The sequence below is a fragment of the Microtus oregoni genome, unplaced genomic scaffold (genome assembly GCF_018167655.1).
Source record: "Microtus oregoni isolate MIOR12 unplaced genomic scaffold, Mior012 000001F_ref0000356, whole genome shotgun sequence".
NCBI classification, from domain to species: Eukaryota; Metazoa; Chordata; class Mammalia; order Rodentia; family Cricetidae; genus Microtus; species Microtus oregoni.
Window position 1 is genome coordinate 43,330,147 of NW_024543060.1, and position 17,068 is coordinate 43,347,214.

Consider the following 17,068-nt stretch of genomic DNA (forward strand, 5'->3'; position numbering starts at 1 on the left):
CAGGATTATAAGCCTTTCTAGAAAAAGAAAGAAAGTAAACTGTTCCATCCTATTTTTGCAAGCTACCAAGCATTATAGAGTAGTAGAATGAAAGATGGTAATCCAAGGGAACTGCGGATAATGTGGAGAACTTCAGTTATTTTTGGTAATAAGCTTGCTTATCATTTAGAGAAGAATTAGGTAGTCTTATCCACAATTTTTTCTTTTCTTTTTTTTTTCTTTTCTCTTTTTTCTACTGTGCTACCTGCATATTTGTTCTGTTGTTGCTTTGTTTGTTTCTGTGTGTGGAAAATAGATATGGCGTGTCATATTTTGCCTGTGAAGTTCAGAGAACACCCTCAAGTGTCACTTGTCACCTTACACCTTGTTTGCATTTGTCTACACAAGCTTAGCTGGACTATGTCTATTCAAGGATTCTACTGTCTCTGTTTCCCATCTCTGCATAGGTGCACTGGGCTACTGTCACAAATTTAATTGAAAAACTTTGATTGATGATGGCTAAGAGTATGTAACCAGGCTCTGTTGATGGGAAGGGAGATAGGAGACATTAGCATTTCTAAGGCAAGGCTCTTTCTTGCTCCCAACCCATAGGGAACATACTCAGGCTAGCCCAAGTTTTGAATTGTGTCTTTTCAACTCCTACTTGAATTCCTGATAGACCTCAGTTGTTGCTTCTTCAAAAACTGACTTTAATTAATTTCTGAACTCATTTAATTTATGTTACAAATGCATAAGAAATTTAATTGCTGTTTAAATGTTTTTTTCTGATTTTGGTTTTACATGCATTTTTTGTAAGTTTGAACTAATAAAGTGTTCATCTGCCACATAGTGAAATTTAGCAAATCAGACACTGAAGGTCTATGACTAGGATGTATTGATGTTTTGCAACCTGAGAACAGTACCTAACATGTTTTATAGATAACATATGTGCTGTGGGGCAATGGTCTGTAACCTTGTATTGTTTTATTATTCAGTTGTATTTTTATAAAATGCTGATTGGCTAGTAGCCATGCAGGAAGTATAGGCAGGGCAACCAGGCAGGAAGTAGAAGTGGGAGAATAAGAACTGAAGAATTCTAGGAAGAGGAAAAATTAGTTCGCAGTCATCACCCAGATGCAGAGAATACAAGATGTGACTGCCTTGCCAAAAAGGTACCAAGCCATGTAGTTAACACAAATGAGAATATTAGATTAAAGAATGATGTAAGAATTAATTAATAAGAAGCCTGAGCTACTAGGCTAAACAGTTTATGATTAATGTAGACCTCTGTGTGTTTATTTGGCACTAAATGGCTGTGGGACCTGGTGGGATAAATAAATCTATATTAAAGATATATTCACACACATATGTATATGTGTGTGTGAGTGATTTTGAGTATGTAAGTATATATGTATAAATACATATATCTAAAATGAATAAATGGCTAGTAAATGACAATATTTACTGTTTTATAAAGTAATATAATTACAGGAGATTGTTGTTTCCTAAGCAGGAGTAATGAGAAAACATGAGTTTCTAAAAATTCCACAAGGGTGTCAGATTGATAACCAAATATCTATTAACAAACATGAATTTAATTCCATGCCTTAGTGTCGTCTTGATTGTGTATATGTAGCTAAGAAAAAAATGGTCTTTTCCATCTTTGAATTATCTATGAGTTATAAAAACATACAAAAAACTGTGAACATTTACAAAAACCTTATAACATTTGGAAAAAGTAACTTGGCAAAAGAGTTTTCCATATGTTGCTATACTAAGAGTGTGAGAATCAGTTTCTTGACTGAAAATTCTCTTAAATCATCCTATAAGATTTTTAAAGCCATTTTGCTTGTGTTTTAAATCATAGAAACAGCTCAAGGTTTTATTTTCTTTATTTCTATGCATAGAAAATGTTTTAAATAATTTAAAATTTTAAATATAGTAATTATTTTTCTCACATTAATAAATCATGCACAAACACTGAGAGGAAGCTATGATTTATTCTTTGTCATAACAGATTAGAAATTAGATGGATTAATAATCCTTTCAAAAAGATAATTCTAAAACTTCTCAGAAATACAGAAAGCATGTGCAATATTGCATGTTTCTTCAACCATTCCTTTATGCTGTTATATTTCAGTGCTGATGAAACTACCATATCTGGGTCACTCTTATTGAAAAATGCATGAAGGAGGAAATGAAGCATAGAGATACATGATAGAAGAAAATGCTTCCCTAAGAGCCAAGAGATTAACTTGTTAAGAGAAAACTCAAAAAATATAGGGTAAGCATTCACTTTCTTATATGATCCATATGTGATATGTATAACTGAATATTCACCTGCAGATTTTTATGAAAGTTTTAAATATGATGACAGAAATGAAACATCTTCTTCAAAATGTATTCTATTCATCAACAATTGCCAACTTTTTATCTTATTAAAGTATGCATGCGGCATTTGTGCACATCTCTTTGTGTTGAGAAATTTAAAGGTTCCTATTCTATCTATGGAAGTCGTTGGATTCTGGACATGTATGCCAAGAACATGTAGACAACTTCTTGATTTATTACCTGTTAGCCCCATTAGCAAATATGCAAAAAGGGAGGCTCAGTTATGATCACAAGACAAGTATACCACTGTTGTTTTCCTTATATAGAATTTATTTGAAATTAGGCTATATACAATATTTTTCCTAATACTCATTTACACTTTTGAAGGTTATGATATGTTCACGGAACTAGTGTTGCCTCAATTTATTGTAAACCCTAAAACGGTAGTATTCTCGGGTGAATCTGTCTTTTGGAATATAAAATTTTAATTAACACTAATTCAAATTACTGTCGAAATTGTATAACATGGCTATATGAGTTTTTCTATATTTTACTCAGCCAAGTTATTAAACAGAGTAGTACATAGTCAAATATTTAAAGTCTAAAGGGCTGGGGTTATTTAAGCTTTGTAACACTGATACAATGAACAAGTTTTTCATGTCACAGTTAATTAATTTGTAAAGCAAAGTGTTGTGGAATATTATTTTAATGAGGCAAAGATGTGTTATTGTTATTTTTGCTGAGGAATATTGCTTTAACTGTGTAAAGGTACATTACATTTGTTTATGTTATTTGATTAACAATGTGAGGATGAGTGTTTAATTATGTAAAGGTGGGTTGCATTTCTTTCACCTTGCCTGCCTAAGGCAACTGATTAGTCTAATAAAGAGCTGAATGGCTAACAGCTAGGATGAGAAAGGATAAGTAGGCCTGGCAGGAAGAGAGAATAAATAGGAGGAGAAATCTAGGCTCAGGAGAGGGATGAGAGAAGACAAGAACAAGGGGCATGCCCAGGGCAAGAAATCAGGCAGTCAACCAGTCAGCTATACATAAGAAGCAGTGGAAGTAAGATATAGAGAAAGAAAAGTAAAAATGCCCTGGGTCAGAAGTTAGAAGGATAGAAACAGCTTAATTTAAGTTAAAAGAGCTAGCCAGAAACGAATCTAAGCTAGGCTGAGCATTAATAACTAAAAAGAAGTCTCCATATCATGACTTGGGAGTTGGTTGTGATTTAAAAAAATATAATAAGTTTCTTACTTTTGAGATTATTTAAGTCTGAGTAATGGAAGACAACATTATGGGAGGATGGAAGACATATTGAAAAGATAGGTAAAGGCAAGAACTTTGAAACTACTCAGGCCATCATGAAATGTTGATACTAAAAAGAGAAATAAGTTTTACGAATAGGAAGAAGAGAGCTAATTTAACTTTTTCATTTTCTTAGATGTAAATAAAAGGAATGCTTTTATTACCAAAATTAAATGCAAGTGACCATAAATTTAAATAGCTAATATTCTTTCAACAACATGTTTTGATGAAAAAATGCCTTAAGGTAACATGAACAGAATCGGAAACATTAAATGAGTAATTCATGTAAATACGTGAATTTTCCCTTTCTAACATTCCATTACAATCTTGGTTATAAAGTGTTTAACAGTAAACTTTTAAAGGAGACTTGAGAAAATAGTACAAATAAAAGTACATAGAAATTTATCTTCATATAAAATATTATCATTCCCAAATCTAAAAAACTTAAAGTTAATACTTTCCCAACTGTGTGTAATGACACACGCCTTTAATCCCAGCATGATAGGAGGCAGAGGAAAACACAGATCTCTGTCATTTCAAGGCCATCCGGCTTTACAAAGTGAGCTCCAGGCAAGTCAGGGCTACATGGTGAGATCCTCTCTCAGAAACAAAACATCAACAAGTACTAAAGCAATAATGTGTTAGTATGAATGGGGATGGGCCCTATAGGCTCATATGTCTGTGTATTTGGTGCACGGCTGGTGTACTGTTTGTGAAGGATTAGGAGGTATGGACTTGTAACAGAAGATTGAGGATCCTGAATTCTTGGCCAGTGTGACCTACCTGTGGGTTTAAGGCCAACATATCATAAGTATAGTATATGGATATGGATAATCCCACTACTAAACTAGATAGACATCTTGTCTCCACTTTCTATGGTGAAAAGACCAATAGAACACTATTTCTACGCATAGGTTCTGATGATGTGAAATCTGTCTATAACACATGTGCATTATGGGGGGTTTGAATGAGATTCTCCCCATTTTCTTGGAGACCTGAATATTTGTTCAACCATTAGTGATGCAGTGTGAAGAAGTTTTGGAGGTATGGCCTTGCAGAAGGAAATGTATCACTGGGTATCAGCTTTATGTTTTGAAAGTCTCTTGTCACCCCCGGATTGTGCTTTCTGTCCCTTGCTTGTCATTCAAGAAATGAGCTCTCAGCTGTTCCTGTCACCATTCCTTGACTGATACCCATTGCCCTATTGTAATGATGAGGGAATTATCACTCTGTGCACAGGACTTAGGTTTTCATCCAATGGTATTTTACTGCAGCAACTGAAAAGTAACAACGGAGCAGATAATGAATCCGTGAGCCAACTTCCTAGACCCTGAGGTCATTAATTTATTTTTTAAAGATGTATTTGTGTTTTCATTACTTTAAACAATATATATATGTGTGTGTGTGTGTGTGTGTGTGTGTGTGTGTGTGTATGTTTGTAGATATGTATGCAGGAGTTCAGGTGCCCCTGAGAGCCAGGAGGGAGGTCCTCTAGTGCTGGATTTACAAGTGATTGTGAGCCTCAGGACATGGTTGCTGGGACTCATGTTAGGGCTCTCAGGAAGTACAGCATGTGATATTAATAATAAAGAATATTTTCCGCCACCTTTTTTAACTCCTTGAAAACAACTAAAGAGTGCAAAAATAAATATATACTGTTACAAAACTAAAGTTGTTATTTTGCTTAAAAGAATGACAGAGGGAGGTGAAAGACTAAAGGCTTTGCACATTAATTTATCAGTAAAGCACTAGCACTGAATTTTTAATTTCAGCTATAACTAATCTAAGTGTACAAGTTGTAACTGAGAGAATAATAAACATGCAATCAATAAAAGTTTCCCGAATCAAAATAGAATAAAGACACTACAGAGTCAATTCTGCTTATAATTAAAATCTAAAACAGATATAAGCTAAAAATGTGAAAATGTGAATAAAATGTGAAAAAAGCATAACTTAAAGTAAATAAAAATAGAAATTATGAAACAAAAACGTAATTTAATTTTAAATGTTGAGTACTTTTTGTCTCTTATTCTCTATCTCAAGCAAGTTTAATATTGGATATCTCTTGTCTCTTTACAGTACTTTGGTGAGTCCTTATTAGATTCTGATTCTATTCCATCTTCTTTAATTCAACTGTTTGTTGTGAACATTATTCTTCATGAAGATTCCTAGAAGGAACATAGGCTTTTCATCTGTTGTCAATTCTTAATTTCACTCTTCTTCAAGCCAGAGCAATAGAGAGGAGAGTTGCTTATTTAAACATTTTTCAGGTGTGCACTGAGCCGTTTCAGTTTGGCAATATGCAATCAGACTGTTTTGAGATACTCTGAAGCAAACAACCTGAAATATTGAAATTTTCTTTATTTTATAAAGATGCCAAGGAGAATAATCCCCTATATACTACTTAATAGCTGATACATGAGAAAGAAGAAACTAGGAAGATGATAACCCTATACAACTGAGAAGTTCATATATACATATATGTGTTCAGCAACTTTTCAAATTTTATTTTTTATTGTCCTTCCACTTTAGACTCTGATAACTTGGTATTCTTACCTACTCAAGTGTTTATAATATTTTTGTTTTCACAGGCTTTGTTTCTCTTTTGGTGCTATAATTCTGCTTTTATATTTATGAGTATTTAAATTTGTATGGCCTTTCATTTTTAAAATATTTTTATTTATATTGTTTAAATTGTGTGCTGCAGGAAACAAACTCCTGACTAAAGCAACTTAAAGAAAGATGGTTTTATTTGATTCACAGTTTGAGACTGCAGCCCATACTAGCAAGAAAGATGGAAATATTACCATAGACAAAAACAAAGTGTGTTACCACTGTGATTCTGATCCAGTCAATATGAAAATAAATATTTATTCTTATATATTTCATTATGCATACATTCCAATGGAAGTTACAGAAATTTTCATAAAATATCAAAATAATGAAATAGGCTTAAAAATCAAATAGTAAATATAATAAAAAGTAATCAAGTAGTAATTATTAATTGGCAACAAAAATAATTCCTAATTCCCAATTCAGTTCTATAACAATTTTATCCTGGGCATATACAATAGGTTCAAATATAATCTATTGAAAAATCTTGTTTCCTATTCCATAGATAAGTGATCTGAGAAAACTTTCTCCTCTGTTTTACTGCAGCATACATGAGAAAAACACTGTTCCAAACTAGGACACTTAAAAATATCTGTATATTTTTATTTTACCATCCATGCTTATAGTTTGCATTGTTGGTCTTGTTAATAATACATATATGAATATTTCAAATTCCTAGGTCCATGACATTTATTGAGTCTGTGTTCTAGATAGAGAAACAGAAAAGGCAAAAAACAAGAGGATCCCATAAAAACCCCATGAGTGAATCTGGACAAATGTTTATAAAACCATTAATATATGTGTTAAGCACTTAAATATAAGAAAAAAGAAGAGGAAAAAATATTGAAGGTTCAAATTTGGACATAGAAGAAATAGAAATGGGGAAAAGATGACAAAGTAGTTTATTTTTATGTTCTTTCCTTTTTTTCTTCAGTTTTTTTTTCCAGGAGCAAATAAAAAAATGGAGAAAGAAAATGGGACTAAATAATTAGGCATACAAATTATGTCTTTAAAATGTTGATATATTTTACGTGTTGTTTCAAATGGAACACAATTTGTAATACACTGTAGAAAGATTCATTTGGGTACCCTGAGTAGCTGACCTACTGGAGGATAGGAGGGAAAGACATGAGTCTTTCATGATCTACCTTATTCACTTCAGAGACATATACGGGGAGATTATTAATGAAATATCCTTGTAGCTAGTTCTGGTGACTGACACCTCTAGCCCCAATACTTGAGATGCAGTTGTCTAAGGATGACAGGCAGAGACCAGCCTGAGCTATATATCAAGAAACTTAATCAAACTGAAAAGAACAAAAGAGTAATCAAAACAGCAACGGAAAAAAAATCCTGGTAAAAATGTTCTTTTCAAAACATGGCTTACTTATTCTCCTTCAAGAATGACTCAGAGATCATGAGACCTGAACACAAATTGGGTAAATGTGTTTTAATGTTTAGCACATTTCTTTAATATTGCTTAAAGGAAGGTATGCCACTGGGACTGGCAGTGTTTCCCCAAGAACTATATTCTAATAAAAATCCTAGTACCAGACAAAAGAAACATTTTAAGTTCATTGTTTGCGGTACTCCAATTGACTCCTAAAACAATATAAATTATTGCTTTTGCCCATGACTGCCTCTGTGAGGTTGAGATGAAACTCCTATTGTTGCATATTTAGGACGCAGGTGTTAAGTGGTTTGAACTACTTCTAAGCATCAAGCCTTCTTCTGTTGTTCTAATTTCCGTGATACCAGAAAATGCTATGCAAGTTGACAAAGCAGGGGAACAGTTATAGTACTACTCAGATTTAAATCTATGACTTGCAACAATTATAAGTGTTGCTAAAAGAGCAATAAGTGACAGGCACATGATGATGGTAACGAACAGTGGTCAGGTGGAACTCCGTGACTATTTTTCCAATAAAGTGGTCTTTTCTGAAACTACACAAACAATAAAAATGTACTTAGATACTATATTTATATGTTTTACATATGTATACATACACAATTATATACAACTAATAGATAAAATAAAGCTATCAACTGGGGGACTTGGGATGTGTTATAAGGAAGAAATTACAGAAAAGCTTGGAGAAGGATAGAAAAAAAGGTGATATGATTCTTTAATTAAAAATATATGAACTTATTAAACATTGAAAGTAAAATGCAATTAACACCAATGTATTATAAAATGTTATCAACAGTTCTTTTAAAAGAATATTAAATGCTGATTGAAAATTTAAATGGTATTTTATTCAATAAATTCTCAATGTTAGTAGTTATTTTTTCCATAAACTCTGTCTTTTGTGAAATTTTATAAGGGAATTTTAACTAGGCCAACATTTCTTATTGTTTTTGTTTAAAGTAGAAAGACATTAAAATTCTATAGCAAGTTTCATTGCCTGTTATTGGATGACTTTTGCTTTAATATCAATCTAATTCATTTAGTATTCAATAATTCATAAAAGTGTTGAGACTGTTGCTGTTGAGACTCGTTCTCTTCTATTCATGATGTCCTCACTTCTCGGATACTCTGACTTCCCCTTGTTCAGCGCTGAGTGCGGCATGCCCAGGACCAGTACCTATCCGGAACAAGGTCTCTGGTGACCGGCTTACCTCCCACTTGATTTCATCTTGCCGTTTTCACCACCGTCCAATTTTACCATAATGGGCGCTGACACTAGAGCAGTTGTGAGTTTTGTCATTTAAGATTATTTCAAGCTGTGCTAAATAATTTTAACTGAAGCGAAGCAGCTCACTATCTGAGAGAGCCGGGCACCCCACAAAGTCATCTCTATCCATGTGCTGGAGCTGGGCGGAAAAGCAGAGCCAGATCTAAAATGACGGAGACCCACATGCAATGAAGACCACTTCTGCCTATCTCTTGAACATTAAGAAAGCCTACAAGAAAACATTACTTCCAGAGATTAGTGAGAAGTGTGAGGTTTTGGGGTAAAGTGTCTGCTCAACCAAAGAGATAGAGCTCTTTGAATACTTTCACAAAGGGCTTTGGTTCCCTCAAGATGATCATACCCTCCACAACCTACAGATGCTGGTTCAGGTTCACACTGACTTGCTGAATTACACAGCCATCCCTATCTGCTTCTCAGAAATCAAAGTTGGAAGTCACCAGAGTAGACTGATCTCTAACAACATCAGAGGCAAAAAAAAAAAAAAAAAGAAAAAAAAAAAGAAGAAGAAGAAAAGAAAAAAAGAGGCTACAGCAATAACAAAAAGGTGCAATGTTGAAGTGGTTCGGGCTAAAGTGAATGGTGCTCTCTGCCTGGCTCTGGTTAAATTCCAGTTTTACCAAAAAACAGCAAAAATGGTCTCACAAAAACTCTTTGCCCTGTGCCTAGTCAATTAGGTTGAAAGAAACAATTTTCATTGAAAAGGTTCTGGAAACTTCTAGTTTTATTTTGAAGTCATGTCAGGGAATGCAAAACAAAGCTGTTCTTGGCAAGAACAGCTCCCATTGGAAGCCCCATGTGCCTATGCCGTGTCATTCAGTTCTCCTAAATTCAAGAAAGACATCTGGCTCTATGAAAGAAAAAATTAAGATTATTTATAATAAAAAATAAATCTACTATACTTTAAATAAATACTCCTTGTCTTGCTGGAGAAAATAACTTTTCGTGTGCTGAAAATAGAAATAAGGGCAAAAGACTAACCCTATTTGTTCATGACATGTAATAGTCTTCTGGATATTTAATACTCTTCTGGACTTTATATATATTTGTTCACTCTTGTTTGTAGCACCCAGAAATTAATATTTTATCAGTAATTTCAAAATACCTTTAAATGAAGCATGAATCTTCTATATGAAAATCAAATCTTTCTATTCAACTGTTCCTGATTAAGGCATGCTTATATTGTTGACCAATTTGTTATGTAATTGGACTATGAGACAATACCAATATACTTCCATTTCTTGCTGATAAATATGGAAATGCTATGATACATACCTGATGTGCTTTGGATATCAAGTATTCTCCCTAGAGACCCATGGGTAAACCATTGACTCGCTTAGCTCTAGGCAGAAGGTGGTAGACAGTTAAAGAGATGGAACATTGTGAGGGATCTCAGCTCATTGAAGGCATGTCCTAGCAAAGTGTACTGCAATTCTGCTCTCTCACTCTCTCTCTCTTTTTTTACTTCTATTTAAGTCACCATATTCCAATGTTGAGGCCTGTGATTATGACCCAAAGCACTGTGACTTTTGAGCCATAGACTATAATCTCCAATACTATCAGTTGACATAAATCTCTCTTCTGATGTTGATAGTTATTGAGGCATTTGTTTCTGTATCAAAAAGCTGACTTGATTTGAGTACACATATTGTAAATATTGTATTTTAAGCACTAGTTCTGTCAGATTATTCTGTGCACTGTCTACAACCCACAAAAATTTCCCACAGAAAAAGATCATGTCATTTATTCATTTTTATACTTAGTTTACATAGTCTTTCTATATTAATTAATCAGCAGCTTACTTTTTATCATTGCATATTTACATAAAAGGAGTATTGACCTTTCCAATAATTTTGGGACATAGATTTTGTGTCATTTTATGAGGGTTAGTTAGTAATTGAATGGAACTAAAACACATTCTGATAAAACTGAAGACATGTCTTTGGACTTTTCCTCTCTGCTGTACTTCGTTCTGATGCATGGGCAATCCCTGTGTCTTCATGTCATGGATGTTAGTTCAGCACACCAGGAAACTGGCCTTGAGCACATTGGAAAGCTCTTGGTCATGATCTGTGCAGAGATGATGACACAACTGTAACGATCTGAATGTTTATAAACTAGGCAGTCCCTGGCATTATTTACAGAAACTTCTCTTCCCCAAACTTTGATTGTTTATGCATATAAGTTAGTACTCAAATGATAGAAACATTGTCTTCAGTATTAATGACAATAATACAATTATCATAGCTTACAAGACTAATAATAGGAATTTGAGGCGTTCCTACTTCCATTTGAATGTTCCTGCTCTATTTGATAATGATAAAGTTATCAAAACTTTCAAGACTAATAGGAATTTGAGATGTTTCTGCTTCCATTTCATATTATTTAACTATCTGTTGTGGGAATACTACGCACCTGTGTGATAATCCCATTTCAGAATGCATTCATGGACTAAGATAATCAGGGGCAATATCTTTCTTCTTAACAAAATTTTTGAGGGAATAAAAATTCATGTCTAGCCAAATGCAGAGAGGGTCTCAAAGCCTTCAAAGATGGCAGTAATTTGAAGAGACATCTGTCATCACTTTTAAAGGACTGACAAGTTGTTCAATTAAATTTCTACCACCGAATAAACATTTTTTAAAGTGATGTGACAGGATTTGAGTGTTCATTTTAAAAGTGCATTCATTATTGATATTAAATGAAAGATAAACCCTTAATTGTTTCAATTAAGAAATACCATGATTTGGAGTTTGTTTTCTTGGTGTTGTCAAATTTTAAAACCTAATTTTCTGTAATAATTCATAATTACTTCATTATTTGATTGCATCTGGAGGGTAATCAACATATAAGCATATGAACCAGCTGCTGCCCCAGTCATGGGGCATCTGCCAGGAGTGACCCGGGCGCTTTTCCAATAGCAAAATCCCCAGAAAACCCTCTCGCTGCAAAGAAATCATCCAACTGCAAACACAGCTTTCTTTTATTCATCATTATCACTCATTAGGATCTGTGATCTTTGACTTGCTTACAGCGTATTTCATGTCCATGATTTTATAGACAAACAGCTCTCTTCTAACTTCTTAACTTTATATAGTTATTATACACAATGATGTTTTGATGATATAGATGCAAAAACTTATGCACATGTTTATTTATTTAGTTTCAAAGTCACATTTAAGAATAATGAGATCATGAAATACATAAAAAAAAGAAAATGTAAAACTTTACCACTGTATTATCTTAATACAGATTACATGTTAATCATGGCATCATTTTAAAATCTCAGGAGAAATAAAAAATGATACATAGATAGAGATTTTTGTCTTGTAAAATTGACCAAATACATAAATCAAATTATAGATTGGTTACTTGAACTGTTGAATTTGCTATCAAAATGGCAAACGGAGTTTCTTGTTTTTTAATTTAAAGGTTGAAAAGCTAACAATTATACATGCATTATTATATAAGAACATTATACACACCATGTCAGTGGTTTGTGTAACAATAGTGTAAGCAGGTTTTTAGCATTTTGATTTTATAAAGAAAGAGATTAACTCACACTAAATTAGGCAACTCATTATTTCTGCTGCCTGTTAATCTCATGCTACCCCATAAATTCCACGGAATTACTTTTAGTTTTTTTTTTTGAAATAATACTGGCATCATTTTTCATTTTAATCCCTTAATGCCATAGATTTGGTGCCAAAATAGTATTTCAAATAAAAAGAAAGCTTGGAAATAACATAGAAAGCAGAGAGTTATTGATATTTTCAGAGACTACTTTAGAAAATATAGGGCAGGAAGGTGTGATTCTGGGCCAAAGCTGTGTCTTTCTCATTCTAATTTCTTTTTAATTAGCTTCTTGGTTTTTAAGTAATTCCAGCACTTATAATTTAAATTTTAGAGTTGGGCTTCAGATATAATGCTCTTATTTTCTTTGAATGTGATTCTCAGCAATGAGTACAATGTTGTGTTGCAAAGATGCAGGGGAGGGTGAGCTCTTTTCCAAAATGTTATCTTCAAAGCTAGGATGAAATGTATTTCTTTTTCTCTTCTATTTTCAATTCCAGTTCCAATGGATATTTCAATAAACCAAGACATTTCAAGGGAGTATTTTCTTTAAGTTTCAAAATCTGCCATATGTTTCATAAGCTGGAATCCTACAATCAGAATAAATTGAGTTTGGCTTTCTTTAGCTCTGACTCTTCGTGTCTTTTTTTTTTTTTTTTGCTGTTGTTGCCAGAAAGAGACAAATGTTATTTAAAAAGTTTGGCTTGAAACTATATAGTTAAATATCATTAGGCAGCATAGTGTTTGATAAAATCTCAAGGAAGCATAATATTTTATATTTACCTGAAATTATACACAATCAATGTGAGCTGGATCTGACCTGAAGGTCTTATTCCTGTAATCTAGACTCCATGGTTCCAGAAAATTTTATAACAGAAGGAAGCAGTTAAATATTTTTATACAGTTGAATATCTATGAACTTTGACAATTGCCAGACTGGTAAGATATACATGAATGACATTCACATGTCAATGGTAACAAACACTTTCTAATAAGACTGAAGACTCACTTAAGTGGAGAATCTACTAGGATACTAAGTACCTTCCTGAAGCTATTGAGGTCACAGACCTTAGGAAACAATCTACTGTATGTACTTTTCTAGCCCAGCATAATTCCTTCATATTGTATAAATCTTATCCTTATTCCCACAGATAAGTGTAACTGCTACCTCTCAACAAACCAGCCTCAATTTACAGTAAATTAAGTCCATCAAGAAAACCATAACTAGACACAAGATAGGGAGCAACAGATCATGGGCTGTCCAGCTAATGGATATATCTACATCCCATCTCCACCATCCATGTCACAGTGAACATCACAGACATACAGCATTGAACACAGTGAGAAGGTACTATGTGCAGCAGCATCAGTATAAGCCAAGGAAAGTCAGGGATAATAAACACACACCACAGGATACAAAGATCAACAAAGGACCTCCTCTTAATAATTTCTAGTCTTCTTCCTCCTTTTATTATTGACTTTTAGCATCTAGAACTCTAGGCAAACAAGTATCTCTATATTGAAGCACCCATTTTTTTTTATTATTTAATTGTAGAAGACAAGAAAACTACACATTCTACAACTAAGTTCTCAATCATCAATTACTTACCAGTCATCCTGACTCCAAACAATCAATGAAACTCCAAACGGCCTTCATTCTGTGTAGGCTGTCATGAGTATAACTTTCTTTATATTCTTTGTCACATCTTAAGCATAGACTACCTCTTTTTCCTGAATATAATCACAGAAAGCTGCATTTTTGTAACTTCATGTGTAATATCTCTATGAAAAGTTATATGAGTTAGCCCACTACCTCAATGATTACTAGAGTTCTGAATTATGGACATGTTTTGCTGAATTACAGGGAGTTATTTTGGTTGGTGATATATCCATAGAGCCCCAGCATTTGAGAAGAAGCTAAAGCAGTAAGCTGCTGACTCCTAGAAAATCCCCAGCTACAAAGCAAGATCATGCTTCAAAACAAGCAAAACCACTAAACCCACAGAACATAAAAAATAGAGCCTTTGTTACAATGAAATTGAATAGAAATTTTCTCACCAGGTATATTCAAAAAAAGACAGAGAAAAGAAAAGACCAAAGACCATGAGCATTACAGAAAACAAAACAAAACAAATTCCTCTGTATCATAAACATTATAACATCCAACCAGCTCTTAATTTGTGAAATTAAAATAAAACTATATAGTTAACAAAAAAAAAACTATGACCTAAAAAATATCCCTAGAGAAGGAAACAGGCATCAGGCAGATATATTCCTAAGGCAATATAGTTTACTACAAAAATTTTAATTGCTTAAGAAATCTGTTTTCCCCTACAGTGATTCATTCTTTTGAGGTTAATTTATCAAAATTTATCAACAAAATCTATATCTCATCTGTACAAAAAATAAGATTTAGAACATGTGTACTTTTCTAAAAAAAAACGAATAAGAAAAAATAATGTCAAGTGACAGGACAATGAATTGCATTCATATTCCATACTGTCCACAAAAATTAGCTTCTGGAGTCTTATCTGGGGTCACCATTGTGAATTCCTGAGAATTTCCCTAGCACCAGGTTTCTCCCTAACCCCATAATGGCTCCCTCTATCAAGATATCTCTTTCGTTGCTTTCCCAATCCATTACTCCCCCAACTTGAACATTCTTATCCCATATGTTCTCATCCCATCCCTTCCCCTTATAGCCCCCCTCCCATAACCTCCAGTTTACCCAGGAGGTCGATCTAATAGCTTTTCACTGGGAGATCCATGCATCGCTCTTAGGGTCTTTCTGTTACCTAGCTGTGGAGCTGTGGATTGTAGAATAATTATCCTTTGTTTTACACATAATATCTACTTACGAATATGTAGAGACTCCTTGCAATATTGAAGAGGGTGCCCAAACTGAAATTCCCCTGTAACCAGATTGGTGAATAACCCACCTGTCATCATAGAGCCTTCATCTAGTAATTTATGGAACCAGGTGTGGAGATCCACAACCAAGCACCAGGCCGAGCTTCTGGAATCCTGTAGATGAGAAGGAGGAGGGAATGTATGGGCAAGGGATGTCAAAATCATGAAGAGGAAATTTCCAGAGATAGCTGAACCAATCTTGAGGTAACTCATGAACTCTAGACTGACAGCAGTAGGATCACCAAGGACCAAAGTGAGCCCTCTGCATGTGGAGACAGTTGTGTAGCTTGGTCTGTCCAGGTGGTTCCTGGATGTAGGTCCAGGATCTATCCCTGTTGCATGGGTTAGCTTGTTTGAGCCCAATCCCTTTGGAGGGATGCCATGCTCAGCCTTAATGCAGGGTAAAGTTGCTTGGTCTTAATTCAACTTAGTAGGACAGGCCTTTTTGACTCTCGTTGGGAGCCCTTAAGCTTTGGGAGGAGTGGATGGGGTGTGGACTGGGGAAAGGGAAGGGGGACAGGAGTAGGGGTGGGAGGGAGAACTGTGGTTGGAATGCAAAATGAAAATTTTAAAAAATTATTAAAAGTAGTGTCTGAAAGATTAGGAAAACTAAAATGTTTATGAGAGTGCCATTTTTATATGTAAATATTCAAATTTCGATTTATGAGTGAATAACAGATACCCTAGAAACTAAGAATCTATAAGCTAATAATATGTATACCTCTCTCTCTATATATATATAGTTATCAATATATAATTGGTGTTATTATATATGTGTTTATATATTATGGAAATATCTGGGTAGCTTTAATAATGATAGAAGTTATTGAAGTTTATGTTTGATTTCAGCTCCACTAAACCCCTCAGGATCAGAAAGATTGCTATAACACATAAAAACCTGACTAATAAAATCTGAAGGTAGATGAAATAAATTAGCTCACATATGTCTTTTCATCACATCCCATTTCCTCTTTCCATGCTCCTTCTAATGCTCTCATGATGTTCCTCATTGTTGTATTTCTCATTGTTCTTTTGCTATATATCTTGTGTCAAATGAAAGGTGAAGATAAGTACAGAATATTAATAGCTTGTTAGGGAAGAGCAAAGGTCAGTAGGTTATAGTTTCCTGAATTGACTATTAGGGAATACAGGGTCATTAAGATTTGTTTATCACGAAAAGTACACAAACATACTGTCTCTCCTGTTCAATACTTTCTGCTCAGGGCTCCTTTCTTGTCCATAAGTCCAAACGGTAACAATAATTTGGGAAGACTACCTTTATGTTGATATGACTATGAGAAAAAAAAAGTTTGATTGAGCAAAATTTTTCATACCAGGACTCCACAGTGTGGAAAAGGTATCTATTTGCCAGCACAGGAAAAGTCACATTAAAGAATGATTTATACACTGCTGGTTTATTTTGGGATGAATCACATTATGAAAGAGAAAAATGTCATGATTTCACAAGATTTCTTCACAACTGACAGTGACTATCCAAAAGCCAAGTGTTCCTGAAGCTTTGAAAATTGGGTTTCTTATTCAGGTGTACTCCCATGAGTCTGACTAGTGATTTTTCAGCTGTACTTTACTGTAGAGTCTTGGGGCTCACATCAGGAAGGTATTATGTGAGCATCTAGGCACAAAAGCCATCAACATTCTTA